We start from the raw sequence: 22,260 nt of genomic DNA, 5'->3' as shown, positions 1-22,260 counted from the left end.
ACACACATACACACACACACACACACACACAGACACACAGACACACACACAGACACACAGACACACACACAGACACAGACACACACAGACACACACACACACACACACACAGACAGACAGACACACACACAGAGACACACACAGACACACACACACAGACACATACACACACACAGACACACACACAGACACACACACACAGATACATACACACACACAGACACACACACACACACAGAGACACACACAGACACAGACACACACACACACACAGACACACACACACACACACAGACACACACACAGACACACACACACACAGAGACACACACAGACACAGACACACACACACACAGAGGAATGTGCACACATGTGCACACACAATGCAATTTTTAAATTTTAGTTTAATAGTCAGAACACTTTAAGGCTTGAGGTAGCAGCCAGTGATGTAACGCTGGTACTCAGCAAGCCAGGTAGATTGCTAGTTTAAGACAATCTGGCCTACAGAGTGAGGGAATTTCAGGCAAGCCTGGCCTGTATAGTGAGACCCTGATTCAAAGTGGCAGCAGCAACAAGAACTGATTAATCTTATGTTACTAGAGTATGCCTCTTCTTGCCTTGATTATTGTATTGAACATTTCTCCTTATTGGTTTGTGGAAAGAAGTCTGTTGAATTTTTCTCATTATTGAATTTGTAAAATTCATTGCTGTTACACAAACAGATAAACAAACAAATAAAAAAATCACAACTGGTAATGATTGGTGAGTTAAAATGACAAAAAAACCACCCCACTTCAAATACTAAATACTATCTCTACAAACCTGGGTTGCATAATAACATTATCAAGATTCACCCATGCGTTCAATATTACATACAATAAGGAGAACTTGAAAGCTATTACATTTAATAAAGAAATTAATATTTTAAGTTTCATTTCTTTCTTTCTTATGTATTCTCATGGAGGACACATATGTGTGATTGAGGTTGTCTAAAAACTTAAGTGTAACTTTTAGAAAGGTAATAATTTGGGTACTTGCCCAAGAGGGCTTTAAGTAGATCGATTCTAAGCTTTGAGAAGGCCTTCCAACCAGTTTGCCTGCATCATTTTACACTCTCATCAATAGTGTATAAAGATGTCATTTCCTTTCCTGATGATAATCGTTTTTACTAGGGCTGAGAGAGAGAGTTGCAAAGTAGCTTTATTTTCATTCCTTTGTAGTTAAGTAGGAATAGATGTGGGAAGAAGTCAGAAAACTATAAAATGTGAACAAGATGGAAAAAACAGGCTCTATGAAGTTGAGGGATTAGAAGGCAACAGAACACGAGATAACAAGGGGAAGAGAGAACTACTGGGTGTAGGTGTGTAGAGCAGGGAAAGAGTATGCAGGGTAACAGAGCGATGAGAAGAGGGAGTCGCTTCTGAATTAATTCTCTGCGTTTTTCTCATCATTAATTTCTCAGAGCTGTATGTGTATAGGGTTGCATTATATTCTATAATATATGTTTATATAAACATTTATTTGTAGAGAACCTGTGCTGAATTAAATACTATCATATATGTTTATAGGTAAGATATATACATATATTTATACAGCATTTATGTTAACTTAAATATTATATTCATATTATATATATGTATTCATACTGTAATCAAAGAATTTGAATTGTTTTACATATTATAATATATAAAATATATTGACATAGAATTTATGTTGTGTTAGATATTTGTTTTTTATATTTCTTAATTTTTATACATACATTTATATTATTACACATATATAAAATAAACTACATACAGCAAGAGGAGCCACAAAAAACCAAGAATTACATTAATGTTACATTCACAGTATTTTGACTATTTGTATTTGACAACCTTGAAGAAAATATCTTTCATATCTTGGTGAGTCTAAAATTATGAATCAATATATATCATCTCTCATCTCTATCAACTTAAAACATCTATCTAGACCTAAAAACATCTTATCCACTAAACAACTAAGCTTAACTGTAAAACTAAACTATCTGGTCTTCAACTCCTTCAGAGACTTAAGAAGAAAAATATGAATTACCAGATTAAAGAAGAAGTGCAGGATAGCAACCTCCAAAGTGGAAAAAAAAATTAGAGAGACAATTTGCTCCCTGAACAGTCACCCAAAACTCTCTATAACATTGAAGCATCGTCTTCAGCCTTCTGTCCTGGTATATCTGAAATACATATTTGTGAGACAGAATCTATTGAGAACTTGCTTACCATATAGATATGATTCTATAGATAGATAAGGTAAAGAAGTTAGATAAGGTCTTCAAAAACCTCAGAGACTTAGAGAATATGTCATTTAGAGAGGTTTTTTACTTTTAAAGATTCATTGACAGTAAGACAGGTTGACTCCTGGCAAGACCCAGCCTACCTCAAAGAAGATGATGAACATCAAATAATCTCCCTATGGGGATGGCTTCAAATGTGGCAAACAAGGCACTGGGCAAAATGTCCTCATTTCAGCCACTGATAGAATTCCACCTAAAGATGGGCAAGTTTGGATGCAGGCAGAGTTGACGGCCAAACTTTGCCAAGACAGTGTTGGATATATTTGTACTGGCTTGTTTTGTGTCAACCCTACACAAGCTAGGGTCATCAAAGAGAAAGGAGTCTCAGGTGAGGAAATGCCTCTGTGAGATCCAGCTGTAGTTCTCTCAATTGGTGATCAAAAGGAAGGACCCATCCCATTGTGTGTCTTGTCAGACCTGGGCTGGTGGTCCTGGGTTCTGTATGATATGAGGTTGAGCAAACCAGGGAAAGCAAATCAGTAAGCAAGATCCCTCCATGTCCTCTGCATCAGTTCCTGCCTCCAAGATCCTGTCTGTTTTGAGTTCCTGTCCCGACTTCCTTTGGTGATAAATGGCAGTGTGGAAATATAAGCTAAAAACAAACCCTTTCTTCCTCAGTTTGCCTTGTGGTCATAGTGTTTCATCACAGCAACGGAAACCCTAACTAAGACAATATTATAATACATATAAGTATAAAATATTTAAGCATGAACTAAATGTCACAACAGTTAGAACTTTAAAAAAAAGTATTTATTGCAATTTATTCAGATTACATCCCAATTGTTATCCCCTCACTGGCTTGTATCTTCCCGTTCCTACCCTCCCTCCATCTTCCACCCTATTCTCTCCCCCTAGATCTCTGATGGGGGTGGGAGACACCTTTTCCACTGTCTGACCAAAGCCTATGAGGTCTCATCTGGACAGCCTGTACCCCCTTCTCCTGTGTGCCTGCAGGGCCTCCCTGCTAAGTGGAGTGATCAAATCTTGGGAAACAGAGTTCAAGCCAGAGGCAATCCGTGCTCCCCAACAACCTTGGAAGATGAGCTATTCATTTCCTATATCTGAACAGAGAGTCTAGGTTCTTTGTATGCGTTGTCTTTGGTTGGTATATCAGTTTGTGTAGGCCCCCCAACCTTGAATGGTTTCCCTGTGGAGCTCCTGACCCCTCTGGGTCTTTCTATCCCCCAACTCTTTCATAGGACTCACAACAACTCCTCACAATGTCCAGCGGTGAATCTTAGCATCTATCCAGATACCCAACTGGGTGGAATCTCTCAGGGGATATCTATGCTGGCTGATAGCCACTCATAAGTTAGTATATACCCTGTGTGTCTTTCTGGGTCTGGGTTACCTCACACTAGTTAATTTTCTGAGTAGATACACAGCCCAGAAGTTGGTGTTTTTATCTTGTTATCAGGTACAGGAATTTCTACCAGAATCTGTGCATTGTGACTGAGCAGTTCTCAAATGCCACGGTTGACATCGTGTGATACCTTAAATGAAAAATGTTTAACTAATCTATTTAGTAACATGTCCCCAAATCAGAGGCAAAACAATAGACACTACAACAAATAATATAATTGGCACTACACAGATGATTCAATTAGTGATAGTTCTTTGCAATTCCACAACAAGCTGTCATTTTAGTTAGTGGAAATCATCTAACAAAGCTAATAAAAGGGACCGATTAGGTCACAGGTTCTGAGCTATCAGAAGGAAGCAAACACAGGTCATGAGTGACAAAGCTGGAGCATGACAGTTTGGATATTATATGCTCCTTACAGTGCTACTGCTGCCCTGAGTGACATCTTATAAGCAAAGGACTTTATGTTATGGAGATGTGCACTTGTAGAAATGTGGGGCTCTAGCCTTGTCTCTTTCTCTTCTGTTTCCCAGTCGTGATTACACACTTTATCATCGTCTCCCTGAATGCTGGACCATTTCACCATATGCCAAAAGATTGAAACCACTCAACCTAGGACTTGAACCTCCAAAACTGAAAGCCTATATGTTCTTAGCTACTGCTCTGAGGTGTGTAGTGACAGTAAGTCGGAGGAACAGAGGCAGGGCAATGCTATGATAAATGTTGCCCTTACTGTCACAGACTCTCAGAAGACCCAGCCGTGTCATAGAAAGCTGGATTGCAACAAACTCTAAGAAATGAGCTCTGTTCTACTTAGATATTGAAGGAAGGATTGTAGGAGTCAGAGCAGTCAACAACACTTCAAGAAAACCCACAGAATCAACTAACTTGGGCTCATAGGGCCTTGTACAGAATGACCCACCAATCAGGGAACTTGCACAGGACTGACCAAGGCTGCATGCCCATATATTACAGCTGTATAGCTTAGTGTTCTTGTGGGACTCCTCTAACAGCGGAAGCAAGAGCTATCTCTGATTCTGTTGCTTACCTTTGGGACCCTTTTCTCTTACTGGGCTGCCTGGTCTAGCCTTAATAGAAGCAGAAGCGCCCACTCTTACTGTTGATACGCCATGGCTGGCTGATACCAATGGGAGACCTGCCCTTTTACAGTAGAGAAAAGGAGGAGGAGGAGATGTGGGGAGGTGGGGGCAGAAGGGAGGTGGGGGAAGGAAAAACTGCTATCAGGATATAAAAAGAAATTAAAAAAAAGATGCTTGTGAAATCAGTGAGGCCTGAGTTTAATTTTGCTCCTACTGTTTATAGTTGTGTAAACCTGAGTGTTAAACATTGTGCCTGTATGTTCCTGTTTTTAATTGATTAAGTAACAATGATGAAAGATACCACCTAACTTAAACCAGTGCATGGTCTTCAGGAGCCGGAGCACATGAGCCTGGGACCTCAGCTGCTCCCAGTCTAATGATTATTTTACACTAAGAACAAGCTATTCAGCAAGCTGGTTAGAATTCATAATATAGTCTATATCTTTTATTCCTTAATTCTTTCTGTTTTCAATTTGAGTGGTAGTGACTTTACTGTGAAGCCTCCAGAATAAATGAATTTCTTACATTTTTTAAAAATACAGGTACTTGAACTATGAAGAACCACATACTAGATTGACACCCTTCCCCAAATACATCTACCAATTTTCCTCTTTATTGGGCATTTTTAAATGTGCAAACATATTGCATGAAGCATATTTTTATTTATTTATTTATTTTTATTTTTATTTTTTTTATAAAACATATATTTTATCTAATATATGGAGTGGAGTAAATAATTGATAATCTTGACAACACCAATAATCTAAATACAGGTTGGTGCCATTTAATTTCTCCCATTTCTTGTCAATTTTTTTGTTGCAAATAATGTAAACTTAGTCTTGCTATAACAGGTATATAAAGCACCCATGTTAGTGGCTTCATGTTGTCTTTTAAAGACAAAGAACAGAGCAGGGGAGGGAAAGGAATACAGACAACCTTCTGCATAACTTTTTGCAAACCGAAATTGAGTTGGAAATGGCTATATTCCAAACTCATCACCCTGGAGATCACACAGATGGGGAGATAAAAGTCGCCCCACGTGAGCCCCTTGACAATGCTCAGCCTTTTATTCGGAATCTCAGGTAAGCCACCTGCATGCTGATGACATCACACAAATAAAGGCCAGGGGCTGATTACTGGATGGGTGCTCTTTATTATCATATATCAGGTGTCACCTGCAATTCCATGTCTCTGGCAGTGCGACAGAATCCATCTGTCATCGACTTGTGGATCTTAGTCAATTTTCTCTGCTCTTTGGAAACAAGCTTGTATGTGGTGTGAGAGAAGCAAGGAGGAGTCAGAGTCCACTTTCTGAGACTGACTGTGAAATAAATGTAATGAGAGTTAGAGAAAATGAGCTAATGCTTTCTACACAATACCAGCAAAGAAAGAGCCTTGTTTCTCTAATGTTTTACTGAATAAAACTACAACTGCCTCAGATCTGTAGGGAAACTGTTAACAGGTCCCTAGTTGTTAACAGTATGGAGTTTATAGAGTGAGTGAAACAGAGACTTGGTGCACTGTGGTCCATTACAAAAGCAATTGTATTGTAAAAAGATTCTTAAACTACCGCTGGTCTCCTGTCTTCTATGAGCGCCTTCAAGCAGGGTTCACTTGCATTGTGAGGGATTGAGGTGTTTAACTTTCTGTGAATAAGACCCAAAAGATTGAGAGTCTAAATATTAGAATTGATTATCTTGCTAGATATAAAACTCATATCTACTTTTGGTACCCTCTACCTAACAAAAATGCAGGATCATTTTTTGTCTTTAAGCCTTGCCTCATCTTCACAAAGCCTCCTTTAGTAATCTTCGATCTATTCTTTAAAAAAAAAAAAGATTAGCAGAGAGTTTAAGAAATTTCAGAGATTTAAAAAATGTTCTACAAATGCTTAGTTAGGGAGTCAAAATGAGAATTGTGTAGACATTAAAATAATCCTGTTTATACAATAAAAGTGCTTTGTAACTTCTGAGCAAAGAGAACTTAATAAAAAGAACTATTTAAAAACTGGAAATATTTCTATCATTTAGATTTGGTATGCCATTAAAATGAAGGTTGACATTTATTTTATTTTTTCCTTTTTATTATTAATTTATTCATACAACATCTCAGTTGTTAGCCCATCCCTTGTATCCTCACATTCCTCCCTCCCTCCTGCTTCCCCCCTATTCCCCTCCCCAATGTCTGTGACTGAGGGGGACCTCCTCCTCCTGTAGATGCTCATAGGGTTTCAATTTAAATAGGACATAAGTTTCCATGCTTTTAAGAGTTGATCAATATGTAGGAGCTTTGTCTGCTACAAGAAAATTAATCATCATCATTATCATCATCATCATCATCATCATCATCATCATCTTTGTTTGGCTATACAATGCTAGGACAACATCACACTGGTGCCTGGAAGGGTATGCCATTTTGCATAACTGGAAGTTACGATTTTTCTCAAGATAAAAACTCTGAGGTGTAACACCTGATTTTTTCACAATATTTGGCAAGCCAAAGAACTTAGTTTTATATAAGCTTTGATAGAGCGAGTTAAAATACATCTTACCAAAAGTAAATTCAGTGTGTGCAGTGAGTTCCTCAGTTCCAAACTGAAGTGGACAATTACAGAGTTGGTGTCACAGTATGTGCCCCATCACAATAGGCTTGATTCTGAGACAAGCTCCAAGTCTCTTTCAATGTCAATTACCAGGCAGGGTTTCCAGACCCTGCATTTGCCGTAATTATATCTGAATTTGTTACTGCTTGATTAGAGGGTTGTCTGAATCTACTTAGATTGAGAAACTGGAGGAAGGATAAAATTGATAGGTGAGGGTACCAGAGATCAATGAGTCCCCAGCATCATCCACATTCTAGTTTCCCAAAGCCAAAAAACAAATAAAAGTGAATCCTGAGAAACAGTCAGGTGGCAGAAGAAAAAGCTAAATGTTGCTGCTGCCGCCTCCGCTGCTGCTGCATGTGTGTTTGTGTGTGTGTGTGTGTGTGTGTGTGTGTGTGTGTGTGCACCCATCTGTACAAACCTACTATAGAGATATAGTGAATGATTATTAATCAGTTATCTGAACCAGCCTCTTAGTTTTCAGCAGTGAAACCTTGTATTAAATACCGTAACATAGTCTAACTCAGCCACTCTTGCACAAAGTTGTGTTGTTATATTTCTCCTCTTTTCCCAGGCGGAGAACCAACTCAGATGTCCCCTGATCTCATTGACCAGTACAACTACTTTGTCCTCAGTTTCCTGGGCCTCAACTTCCACAGGATTTATATTCATTTTCTTCTTGAATTTCATACTTATGTGCACAATTTTTACTTATCAACCCCCCCCCACACACACACTACTTTCTTCTCTATCTCCCTGTAAACCTACTTAAATAAAGTAATCAATAACCATGAAAAAGCCTGGATGCTGTACTCTCATAAAATGTCTTTCACAAAGCAAATTACTCCACCGCTTTTGAACATAGTCTCATTCAAGTGTTTAGACTCTGTAGAGAAGAATACCCGATTCAGTGTGAGAAAGAACACGGGTGGCTTGTAGTCCAATTCTGATGACACCTCATGAGGTGGCCTTCTCTATCCACCTATGTACGTCCACTTGTGGCCACCGTTAAGCGGCTTCAGAGTCTTGTATCTTTCCCACAAACTAGTCCAGAACGTACAACATGGCTAGGCTCTTATGACAATGATCTTACAAACTAAACAATGACGTGTTTATTGTGGCTTATGGATGAGGATACAGTCTATGTGTGTGTGTGTGGGGGGGGGGGTGCAGGGGCTGGCAGCGGAAGTAACAGCTTGTATCTTGTAGCAGAATGACCCGCTTCCTAATATCATAGCAGAGCAGGGAGCAGAGACTGCTAAGTAATGGTCCTCCACCGGCCTTCTTTTTTCCTGGATTTTGTTTGTTTGTTTGTTTTGTTATTGTTCTAGGGTCTCAGTCTGGGAGATGGTTCCACCCATACTCAGGGTGGATTGTTTTCCCCTCGGTTAATTCTGTCTGAAGGCCTAGGGGTGCAATTTCTAGGATTCCACATCCACTGCAGTTGGTTGGTAAGCTCCATTCACCTCACGGCTAGCATCAAGTCCAACTCTTGGTCTCTATCATCCCGTGCAGTAGAGCTTGGGGTTTCCTCTTCACCACAGCTCTACTGCCAGTCTCTTAGGGCATTTTGTTTGTGAAATTTACCTGCTTCTTTCATATACTTGTCAGCACTGTGTCCTGAGAGTAACGAGGCCAGGCTAGAGCCGCAAACATGCATGGCCAGGTGAGGGATCTTTGTTTCTGTTTGTTTTAAGTTGTGGCTATTTCAAGGTATTGTCCTCACTGCCAAGGACCCTGCTGTTGGATGCTACTGAACAAACTCATGCTGCTCTTTCTACTCAGATACTTGGTGAGGAAAGCTGCTAAGCCAGCCCCACTGACTGACAGGATTCTTCTGTGGATCTGAGGGGCTACGCTGCCTCATCTGACAGAAGCTAAGTCTGGCGGTTCCTTCACACCTCATTTTGGCAAATGGACCAGGGATGGTGAGTCAAACCTCACTTTGAATCCTTTTTTCCCCCTTGTCTGTTTACAAATAAGACTTCTTTGACATCATACAGTATCTTGGATTTTCCCAAACATCCAAACGCCATGAAAGACAAAGACTTTGAGAGGTAGGCAAAAGCCACTGTTTTCCTTTAATTTAGACCATTAACCTGCAAAGCTCAATACTATTTTTAGCTACAAATAATTTGGATTCTCAAGAGAAGATGTTGCCTTTTCACTGCCTGTTTTCCCCTGAGTTCCTTTCTGCAGTTGTAAGGTGGAGTTCAAAAATCTCTTATTGGTTGTTATCTGGTAAGGAGGTCATGTTTAATTAGTCATAACTGCGTGATTAATGTTCTGTGTTCATATGTGAAGGGTATATACTAACATATTTGTAAGTGTTGCATAATGGGATGTTTTGCTAATTTAAATAGTAAAATTAAATTTTAAAAAATATCATGTAGGCTGGTGTTGCCAGGAGTTACTGTCGGTGAATCTTTAAAAAAATAAAAACATTTTTAAATTCCATATTCTGCATGTCTCTGAGGTTTTGAAGACCTTATCTAACTGTCCTACCTTATCTTCCTATAGAATCATATTTATCTGTTGCACCTAAGATGTGTATTCTTGTGATAAAAGTAGATAGTAATTGATGTGAGCATGATTTGATCAACTAGCAATTAACTTGTATAACTTATTTATCTTAAACAGCCTGCAATAGCACTTTCAAAGTATTGGAAATAAACTTTGCAGTATATTGAGTTATATGGGTATAAATGGGTATAATACTTCATATTAGAGTATACATATATACACCATATATATATATATATATATATATATATATAGTGAAGAATAATCTTACCTTTGAATTCTATACACTGTCTCTAGAATTAAACTTATTTTGCATCTATATACAAAATTATATGCCACTAAATTAAAAATAACCTTGTGAGTGACAATTGAGGCATTTAGTTGAGGAGTAGATTCACTAATCTACTTTTTGTTCTATCTTCCCTATATATTTCTATATTCCCCCTTCTTTCTTTTTAACCCCTTTCTCCAAACCTAAGAATGTAAGATAAAGGAAAAGAGAGACATGGCTGAGTCTAACCTTCTTTTCTCTCTAAATAAGACCAATAATAACTTGTAACCAACTTCCATTGATAATAACCCTTAATAGCCCAAGTAAGCAAAAAAACCCTTACCCACCCCCCTTAAAGGAAATGGGACATTGTTCTTTTAAGGTTTCTTCTAGCTGATTTTGGACAAATAATACCTTTGTAAGGGCCCAAATAAAATTGGAGAAATGGTTAAACAAGTTAAGAATAGCATTTGTGAGCATGATTGAGCATATGTCCTTGTTGTGTGCTGGAGCATCTTCTGGGTATATTCCAAGGAGTGGAATAGCTGGGTCTTGAGGAGGCCCTATTCCCAGTTTTCGGAGGAAGCACAAGATAGATTCCCAAAGTGGTTGTACAAGTTTGCATTCCCACCAACAATGAAGGAGTGTTCCTCTTTCTCCACATCCTTGCCAGGATGTGGTGTCATTTGAATTTTTGATCTTAGCCATTTTGGTGGCACTCAGAGGAATGATAACAGGCTATGAAGAAGAGACTTGATACCCTATGATCATACAGAGGTGGAGGAGGTCCCCCTTGGTCACAGACATAGGGGAGGGGAATAGGTGAAAGCGGGAGGGATGGAGGAATGGGAGGATACAAGGGATGGGATAGCAATTGAGATGTAATATGAATAAATTAATAAAAAATTTAAAAAATGAAAAGAAAAAAAAAAGAATAGCATTTGTGGTCCAGTTTCTAAATGTAGAAAAATTCCAGACTTAATTAGAGTCCTGTGTGGGAAGGTATGAAACACTGGAACAATTGGGATTGGAAACTTTCTTTGAAAGTGTCCTGGGAGCTGTCTTGTTCTGATGAGGAGCAGCAACTGAAGCACTTGGTGCTGGAACATGAAGGACACAGGATGTCAGTGTCCAGTATGCTTAGAGAAATGCATCCTGTCAGGTCTGATCCAATGTCAGTGTCTGTTTCTTTTGTTCTAAAAGCATATACTTTCTCACATGCATTATACAGTCTTAAAATCATAAACGTATAAGGTGTGTGTGATGCATAGATCAATTAAGGCTGTTCTCCATATGGACAGAAAAAAAAGTCATCTTTAAATCTTCATTCATGACATATAAAGAATGGCATCTCATAGTAACTCATAGGGCACCCAGCCTACCTCAAAGATGATGATGAACATCAAAGAATCTCTTTATGGAGCTGGCTTCAAATGAGGCAAACAAGCCACTGGGCAAAATGTTCTCTCTCTCTCTCTCTCTCTCTCTCTCTCTCTCTCTCTCTCTCTTACCACAAACATAATTCTGCCTACAAATGGGCAAGCTTGGTTGCAGGCAGAGTTGACAGCCAAACTCTGCCAATACAGGGGAAGCAAGTCCTCAATAGTTCCTGCCTCACAAATATGTTTGTCAGATATATTGGGCCAGAAGGCTGAAGAAGATGCTCGAGCATTGTAGAGAGTTTTGGGTGACTATTCAGGTAGCAAACTGATTCTGTCATTTTATTTGGAAAGCTACTAATCTGCACGCCTAACATTCCAAGGTAATCAAGTTTATTCCTTCTCAAGTCTCTGATGGAGTTGAAGCTTAGTTTTAAAATGAAGCTTAGCTGTTCAGGGGTTAAGGTGTTTTTAGGTCTAGATAGATGTTTTAAGTTGATAATGACAAGATGTGACGGAGATTGGTTTACATTCAGAATTTTAGACATGCATTTTCTTCAAGGCTGTCGAATACAAATAGCCAAAACACTAAGAATATAAAATTTATATAATTCCTGATTGTGTCATGGTTCTTCTTGCTCTAGGTAGTTTATTGTTTATATGTGTAGTAATACAAATGTATATGTAAAAAAGAAAAAATATTTAATTAATAAAAAATAAATCAAAAAATTAAAAAAACTTGTATTTATATTATAGTATACAACAGTCATTTTATGTCTATATCATTTTATGTCTACTCTTAGCCATAATAACACAAATTAAAAACAGATAATATGGTAAAGGAGTGTCACACAACACAGCAGTTAATATAGGGGGTATCTATACACCATCCTGTGCCCTTTTACAATGAAACTTAAAGAATATTACCCACATGAAACATATCTTTCAAACAGCTATAATATCGTGATTCTATTCATGCTCAAACAATGACCATTTATGTATTACATGTGTGGTTTATTGGCACCTTTTAACTTCCCTGTAAATGATGCTAGACCAATGAGAAACACCACATTCCACTTTAGCTTTGTACCGTTTACATATTGTATTATGGACAGGCACCACCCGTTTGTGATATTAGTTAAGTAAAAGCATAACAACATTAATATTCTCAGTAAGTTCTGTATTACACACCGAGACACAGTCTTCATATTTCACATCATTCTGTTAAAGAGTATTTTGTTTTGTGCAATCATACAGATGCTGAATAGGCTAATTTGTTTCTCTCACTGATGTTAAATGTGAATGGAGTTGTGTCATCTGATAGCAATTGCATAAGAGGTTGTGAATGTTTGCAGTCTAGGACGTTTCTCAAAACTTCATTTTCCCTTTTCCTATGGAAGACACTATCTAACATATCCACTGGGATTTCCCTCAGTTAAGCCTTTTTTAAAAACTCCTTTTCTTTTTAAATGTTGTAAAATGTTATTTCATGTGTATAGGTGTTCTGCTTGCATACTTGTCTGTGCATACTCCTGTTTCAGGGCGCCCATGCTGTTTCTGATCTCCTGGAACTGGAGTTACAGACGGTTATAAGTCACCATGTGTATACTGGGCACTAAACTCCAGTCCTCAGGAAAAGCAGCCAGTGCTCTTATATAAAGTCATTGCTCTGGCCACATTAACTTAAAAAAAAAAAAGTAACAGATATTTCCAAGCAAACTTTGAGAAAGATGCTACCTTCAGAAAATGGAGTAGAAACTCAAAGTAGAGTTTCCCTCTGCCCCTGAGTACTAATGACGATTAAGATCACCTTGGATAGTCAGACTTAGTCCTGAGTCCTGAGAGTCTGTCTCTAGCCGTGTAGAGAACAGCCATCCTCCCTAGGCAGGCTTAGTTCTGAGTCCTGAGAGCCTAGCTCTAGTCCTGTAGAGAACAGCCATCCTCCCCTGCACATTCTTGATTCCTGATTTGGGTATTATTTTCTTTATTCTAACTCATGTCTCAGCATCCTCCAAGCATCCACCCTGCTCTTTTCTGCTAAGTTTCTTTGGGTTGCTGCCCAGTGCTTAGAACCTTCTGTCATCTGCTTCCTTCTCTTTTGGGAATCCCTTAATCAACAACTACACTCTACTTTCTACTGAGATATTTAAAGTATAGTCCTAGGTCACCCATTACCAACAAGTAAGTGATACATTTATTTACTTATCCATTAAAAATAATTATGTATGAAAAAAAAACCAGAACATGCCAGGCACTATGACCATGTAGGTGACATATTATGCACTTAACTGTCCTGTCCTCAAGAAAACTGTCCTATAATGAGTGAGTGTCAACAACTATATACTCTTTCCTCATATCCTCCTCTCTCTGTTTTTTCAAGTACTTTTTGAGAACTATGATGAAAGCAATATTCATATCTGATTGTGAGTCCAGTATGTTTATTCTCAATTGCAGTGCCTTTCTATAACACTCTTGGGATCACTGAATTACTATACCTATATATTATGTGTTTCCTGCCAGTTTCAGCTTTTGTCCGTGGAACAAAATGTCCTATGTCTTAATTTAATTTTGCCTCCGTCCACATCCACCTGAAGACTGCACTCCCCCTAACCACCGGTTCCTGGCTCATTCTTACCATGTGGCGTGTAGATCTAACTGGGGAATTCACAATAACCTCCAGAATGAAAACCTTTCCACGCCTCTGATTAGAGATGGGCTGCAAGCAGAGATGTGCGGACAGCTCACACTTTCAGAACTGATGCCTTTTCTCGCCTCGACTCGGAAACCTGAGCCGAAGTTTAGCATATGTTTTCATTTAAAACCAAAAAAATTTTTTTTTACAGAAAGTATGTTCTTTCATATTTTGGTCAAGAATACAGAAGTTTCAGAAATATGTAAACAAATGAAACAATGATCCGAAATCCTATTCTGAGGGGGAAAATGTGCATTTTCTTTTTCTTTCATATCTCTCAAGAACATTCTGAGAAATAGAAAAGATAAAGGTAAATATTTTGTCATTATAATCCTTATCACTACTTATTAGTATTTTCTGTCTTTGAACAGCCTTCAGAACAATCTTAAGAGCATAATGTCCTAATCAGGCCTGACAGAAAGTAAATAAAAGCTGCAAGAGTGGCTTGTCACTGCCTGGAGTTAAGGAAATGAAAGAGAAGGATGTGTCTGTCCTTTCATCACAGCCGATTGCTACATATAGTGCCCTCTTCTTAGATCTCCGCGTTCCCAGGTTGTGTGAGTCAGCACATGATGCTCTTTAGGAACACTCTGAAGAACTGGTACCACATATTTGAGTGGTTGTATATTTCTCCTCTTTTTCCTATGGCATAGAGCTTTGTTAACATTATGAATCTAAGCATGGACTTTTTTTTTAAAAGAATGTAAATATAAACATTTATCTCTCATTAAATGTATACATATACTTGCTCTTAATTTTTGGTCCCTTTCTGAGAAAATGCTGTTGCCCTGAAAGTAATTCTGTTATTATAAAAGCTTTACAATAAACGAAGGGATAGAAAGTACCAAAAGAAAGTTTAGTTGCCAATTAATAGTCCTAGCAATTGTGGTGCAATTTCAGAAGCTCCTAGTAAATAGTGACCATAATCACAAAGATTAATGAGGGTTAGCAAAGGTGGAAGATCCAGATGCTGGCAGCACTCCCACTCACCAAGTTACAGTGAGCACACAGCAGAGAAACAGGGGTGGTGAATATGATAATTAATAGAAACGTCATCCTCAGTGTCCATTTTTAAATTTATTTTTGAAACGTGGTAAACTTCTAAATATGTCCTTAAAATTGAGAAAAGAATTCAACTGGCAGACATGATAGAAAGCTTATTATACATTTCCTGTTGTCCTATAGTGAGTTAAGTCCCCTGAGATGCCAAATAAGAAGAAAGTCCTGTGTGCGTTTTTTTTTTTTTGTTTGTTTACTCTTAGCTGCATATAGTCTCCTTGGAATGTAAATGAGTACATCCTGAAGATAGTGTTCAATATAATACACCTGAAACACTAAACTGGGTGGAGTCATTGAGCTTCTGGCGTCTAAAACTCAGAGTCTGTCTGACAGAACTTGGAATGGACCTGGATAATGTTTAATTAATCAGTTATGAAGGAATTACAAACACTAAGGATCGGAGAATGAGTGGACACTGCAATAGAAGATTTAGGAAGGAAGGAGTAGGCATGGCCATCAGCAACATGACCAGATATGCCTAAACCCAGTACACAATCCAGAGGAAGAAGCAAAGACTCTGAAGTAGAGGTCATGTACAATATCAGGGATCAGCTCTTCTTCTTCTTCTTCTTCTTCTTCTTCTTCTTCTTCTTCTTCTTCTTCTTCGTTTTGTTTTTTGTTTTTTTGTTTTTGTTGTTTTTAGAGACAGGGTTTCTCTGTGTTAGCCTTGGCTGTCCTGGACTCACTTTGTAGACCAGGCTGGCCTCGAACTCACAGCAATCCACCTGCTTCTGCCTCCCGAGTGCTGGGATTAAAGGCATGCACCACCACCGCCCAGCTTAGGGATCAGCTCTTCTAGTGTACTAAGAGACAAAGGAACACTAACTTAGATGTTCAAGACAGACCTGCTGCGAAACAAGGGTTCAAAGGCGTGGAGAATGCAAATTAGGATGGCTTTAAAATGCAAGTCAAGAATTTAGACATCATATATGGTAACTATTTTAATACTATAAACTTCCTATATGATAAAAACAGGATGACAGACTATGACAATATTTGTAAAACAATATAATCATAGGATAAATTATGAGTTACTTTTGTCATCTTTACTTTAGAGTGTCAAGGTCTTTCACCTACTATATCTGATTAAATAAACAGAGAAACAAAACACCTGCATGGTTCTTGTCACAAGCACCGCGATGGAGGTGTTGAATGTACAGTGTTATTCTCTCCATGAAAATTACTCATTTGAAGAAAGTGACAAGAATTTCAAGTGGGAAATGCAGACTGCATTGGCAAATGGAAATATCCAAGTCCCTTATGTTGCCAGTCAGTTACCTTAGTAGGTGAGGAAGAATAAATCAGAGCCTTCTTATTTGCACCAGAAACAATGGCTTAAGGCAATCTCTTGCTTCACTTTACGTTTGCTTGTTAGGCAAAATATTGGTGAAATCACTGTCTGCAATTACTCAGAGAATGCTTCCATTTCTCCACCTCTAATTAGTTATATTATGAACACCTATGACCATATAGTGGGGGAAGAGATCTCCCATGGTTTTAGATCCAGGGGAGCGGAATAGGGTGAAAATGGGAGGGAGGGAGGATACAAGTAACGGGATAACAACTGAGTTGTAATCTGAATAAATTAATTAAATAATAAAAATTTCAAAAATAAAAGTAAGCAAATGTAAAAAAGGGACTATTGCATAGCAGGCTCCTTGCCCAGAAATAATTGACCAACACACACACACACACACACACACACACACACACACACACACACAAAGAAATACTCAGATTCTTAGGCCAGTAGGACATCAAATTATATACTAGGAAAATCATCTGGAGGAGACATTCAGGAAGAGTACTGTTTCTGGGGTAATGATTGAATAGATTTCTACTAGTCAAGTAGGTGACCAGAATACAGCATCTAAATCAGTGACTCCCCTGGCATGTCACAAGTAAACATTGTGAGATGTCAAAAGGAAAGGCTCGTTTAGAAGTATCACCCTGGTCCCTGGACTTAGAACTCCAGGCTTTCTCATCTGCCTTTGTCCTGATGATTAGTGCATGTGCCTGGCACCCGTAGCTATTCAGGTGCATGTGGCATGTGGCTCTTCCACAATATTGATAGTGTGAGCGAAAGACGTGGCAAATGAGGGAAACTTACAGATGGGCCTGATGCTCCAGATTATCAGCACATTGTGTGGTTGCTAAATTAAATACTTTCCAACTGTTCTCCCACCGCTTCTGTGACACAGCTGAAGAAAAGCATGTTTTGGAGGGGTCCCCTTGTAATGCAGTTTGGAATAGCACTGCTCTGTCCTTTTCACAGGTAAAATAAAACTCATAGGTGGCTGCATACCAGTAATATTAATGTACATAATATTGTTTTTAATTTTTTCATTTCCTACTTTCTAATGGGGGTTTCTGGGAACAAAGTATAATTTTTACCTTCAATACACTTGCAATGCCAAGTATGACTTAGTAGAAGTTTATTATTATTATTATTGAAAATAGATCCTTCCCTCAGACCATACATCCCCACCACAGTTTTCCATCCCCTTGCTACTCGCAGCACTGCACCCACCTCCACACTTTCCCAGATCCATTCCCTTCATTTTTTGTCATAAAAGAAGCAGGCCTCCAAGAGACAACAGCCAAAATGGGCAAAACAAGATACGAGACAAGGCAGAAGCCCTCAACACTGAGGTTGAACAAGGCAAGCCAATTGGCAGAAAAGAGTCCCAAGAGCGGGCAAAAGAGTCAGAGACACACTGGCTTCTGTTATCATGAGTCCTACAAACCCACGCAGCTAACAGCCACAGCATATACGCGGAGGACCTTGTGCAGACTCATGCAGACCCTGTGCTTGTCACTTCAGGTTCTGTAAGCCCATATGAGCCCTGCTTAGTTGACTAGATGTGCTATGTTCTTAGTAATTTCATAGTAATTTCAAAGAAGTTGCAGATTTCTCTTCATGTATGTATAAAATAATGTGGTGTTTTGCTGGCCTCCGTCTTTTGCCAAAAAGCAGGAATCACTAAGTTGCGTAGTGGCTTCATGTGGAAAAGTCCCGACCGACAGAGCAGCTGCCCTCAGCTCTTCTGAGGCCTCCTAACAATCATAATGGGTGTTGTTTTCTTGGCAAGAATGAGAGAAGAGCATGGATCTTAAAGTAGTGGTGGTGGTAGCAGTAGTGGTAGTAGTAATAGTAGTAGTAGTAGTAGTAGTAGTAATAATAATAATAATAATAATAATAATAATAATAATAAATTTTATTTTCCCTTCATATTTTAACTTCTAAAATGCATAGAAATCAGAAATGTAGCCAGAAATCCCTATCTTTTATTGTTGGGGAAAAACCCTTATGAAACATGCACATTACCTTACAACATTGCCTCCTCAGGCCAGTGGGTACGGAATATAGAAGGTTTACCTTTCAGCTCTGGGTATGACTTGAAAACTTGTATTGTTTAAGTTACTACTGAGAAAATACTGGAAACTATATGGCAGTAGACATTGAGATATACATACATAAATACCTACCTACCTACATACATACATACATACATATGGTGTGTGTATTTGTGTTTGTGTATATGCATATACATGTATATATGTATTAAACTTGCAAATAAATTATTTGTTACAATTTAAGTTATATGTCTGTTTACCTCTGAGTTGTATATTATTTATACTTCAGAGTAAGAATTTGTCTTCAAATAGCCTTGCATCTCAAACCCTACCCAATGATCTGCCTGCCTGAGGATTACATCATCCTTTCCCTAATTTTGGCGAGTAAGGGGAGGGGGTAACATTTTTCTTTTATAGGATATTTTCTCTCCAACGTTTATTTCAGAAAACCCTTATAATACAGTTTCTGCAGCTTGAATTTGAATGCAAATGTGCTTAAACACATAATGCAGGTGTCCCCAAACATATTAGAAACAAACATAGCACTTTCATATTCACAAACACAAATCATACTTGTATATATTTCCAGTCTTTCTGGCTGCTTCAATGACTCTAGCTTGAAAAAAGAAAAGAACTTAGGAAATGGAGAACTGTGACACATTTATGTTTTATCTCTTCAAAAAGTTCATTTTGGGGGCAAGTATCATTTGGATGGGGATTAACTTAATCAGAGATTTTGAATCTTCTTTTTAACTTTAATTTCAATCTGTTTTTTTTAAAAGTCTGAACCTCTAAAAGACATAAACCTATAGTTTTGAACTACATACAAAGCACTGTGTTTAAAAAGAAAAAAAGAGAGAGAGAGAGATAGAAAAGAAAAAAGAAAGACAGAAAGAAAAAAAAGGGGGGGGGTGGAGTTTAAAGCAGCCGGCGGCGGCTGTAAGAGAGATAGCGAAGGCAGCAGATTTGTGACAGAGCGGAGCATGAAACCCATCAGCTGATGAGTGAAAATCCCTGGTTTCTAATTAATCGAGGTACACAGGCCAAGGGATGAAGAGGATCAGGGAAATGAAATCAGGAAGAAGATAAAATCAGTCATTTCTGCGGCCCATTGTCATACTTCAGAATCTGCTGTAATGAATCACTCAGGCATTCCACAGATACATTCAAATGGTGGAGAGAATTCATTGTCCGGTGAAGAGTGCCCGATAAGGATCTCTCTCCCCCCACTCTTTCTCAGAAGCCTCCGATCAGAAAAGGAAATCCAGACAGCACAACAGGTGTGCTCTTTGCAAGCCTGCTGAAATCTGCAAATGAACCAAGTATGGAAGAATTTTTGTACTATTTTTTTCCCTTCCCAAATGTATTTGGGGAAGGGAGGGGACGCTGTATCTATCCATGGAAGGGAAGCCTTCTTAACACAAGGGATTGCAAGGGGGAAAGTGTGAGCTGAGGAGGGCAGTAAGTCCCTTCTATGGTAGAAAAATTCATGTTGCTTTAAAATCTTAAATTGAGATATATAGAACACCAACAAGACATGTGTGGCTAGCTCAACTAATTAAATGTATGAAGGCACATACTTCCTTCAAGGAATTACCAGTTCAAAAAGAAAGTGCCATGTATGGTAGCTCTGCTCTGAAGACAGAAACTTCATCCTCAGAGTTGGGTAGCTGTTCTTGGGCTGCCAGGTGTGTCCTAGAGGAAGCCACCCAGACTCAAAGATGAAGGCACACTTCGGTATGAAAATTGTAGGCAAAAGTTCTCCAGCTCCGGCCACATTTCCTGCTTGGTTGTAGCTGACTTCTGTAGCAGTCCTGTGTCTTAATAGAGAAACAGTCATCAAGACTTGCTATCTGTAACACTGACTCAACAGCAACTTGACCCAGAACAATCTGGGAGAAGGTCCAAGTGTTATCTACCACCGGGAGACATGCAAAAATAATTGTTTTCAAATAACCAGGTACCATACTGAGATGTATAAGGATGTCACATCCATTTTAAATTTAATTACTATAATATAGGGTTTCCCTGTCTATATTATCAATCACCAAGGCACTTTGGAGTTGATAATATTAAAATTGCAACACTAATGAGAATTCTACTTCATGATGAAAATAATTTTAATCATGGGTAGATTACAAATCCATTTACAGTTACAGTTACTGAGAATTCTATTATCTCTTTTCTCTTGTGGAAGATGTTAAGACATGTTTTCAGGAACTATAAAAGATTACAAAGGTATGCTGTGTCTATAGCATCCCGAGCCCAGGCTTTGCGAAAACCTTTAGAGAGCGTATACATTGTTAAGATTTAGGAAATGGAATGACAGGCAGGGAAAGCAGCTGTGGTTACAGGTGGCCATAAAGCCTTTTGTCTCCTTAGCTCCTGTTCACTTTACCCTTTCAGGCAGAGAAAGTATTTTCAGGTGCTTTCTTCCTCTGTGTGTTAACTATCGTGGCCAGCTAGCAGAGCATGTGTGCTTCCAGCTCTACAGTCTGGACATCACTGAGGACTCCCATACTCTTAAGAAGACCTGGAGCCTTAAGTAGATTTGAACTTGATTGATTGGGGGTGGATCAATGAATATGCTTAGAAAGATCAGTCTTCAACTTGGCATGTGTGTTGAAAATTCACCTTTTCCATTTCTACCTCCATCTACATTTTTACATCTTTTCATCTATCTATCTATCTATCTATCTATCTATCTATCTATCTACCATCTATTTATCTACCTATCTTTCATCTATTACCTATCTCTCCATTCATATGCATGAATAATACATACATAATACATACCGACATTCAAACACACATATGTACATACATACATATAAACATACATACATATAGTTTTAGGAGAAAGTATGTCCTTTCATAAATTAAATTAGCCATGCATGTCCCACTGATATTCTTTATAGGCCAATTTGTGATTTTATAGGAACATGCAGGATATATAATTTTTGCTGGAGTGTTGTCTAGGATAGACCTCAGGTATAAGTAGTGTTGAAATATCCAATGATATTTCTACTGTGCAGTCAGTGTTAAGAACCTTGATGTCATTCAATATGGCTGCCTAAAGAGCCAGTGTTCTGGGTAGTAACTGGGAAGATCCCAAGCTCTTCCAGCAAACCAAGGAAATTTATTTGAAGTAGCTGATTCATTTGTACTAGCTTTAGACAATTTCAATTAAAGAAGACTAACCATTTCCCAAGATGGAAAAAGTTTCACAATATTGCAAGAAATATACACCTTCATATAATACCTCATGATTACTTTTTTCTATATTTCACCCTATTTCTCCAACTATTATCAATATATTAGCAGATACTTTATAATAATTGGGTCAAGCAGGACCCAATTGCTGCTCATTAGTTGTTGAATATCTTGTATCTAGAAGCCTATAACTGGGTAGATTTTATTACACTAACAATTCATTTACCAAATATAAACATACAGTTATTGATTATCATTTGAAATGAATGTAAAGTCTGGGATGTGGAAATGTGAGAGTGTGGAATTGATTTAAATCAGCATGCACTATCCATCACGTATTGGTAATTATGACGATGGTATATGAACACTTGGGAG

Source organism: Acomys minous (genome assembly GCF_964271855.1).
Source record: "Acomys minous genome assembly, chromosome: 12".
In the NCBI taxonomy this organism is placed as follows: Eukaryota; Metazoa; Chordata; class Mammalia; order Rodentia; family Muridae; genus Acomys; species Acomys minous.
This window is presented reverse-complemented; position numbering follows the sequence as displayed.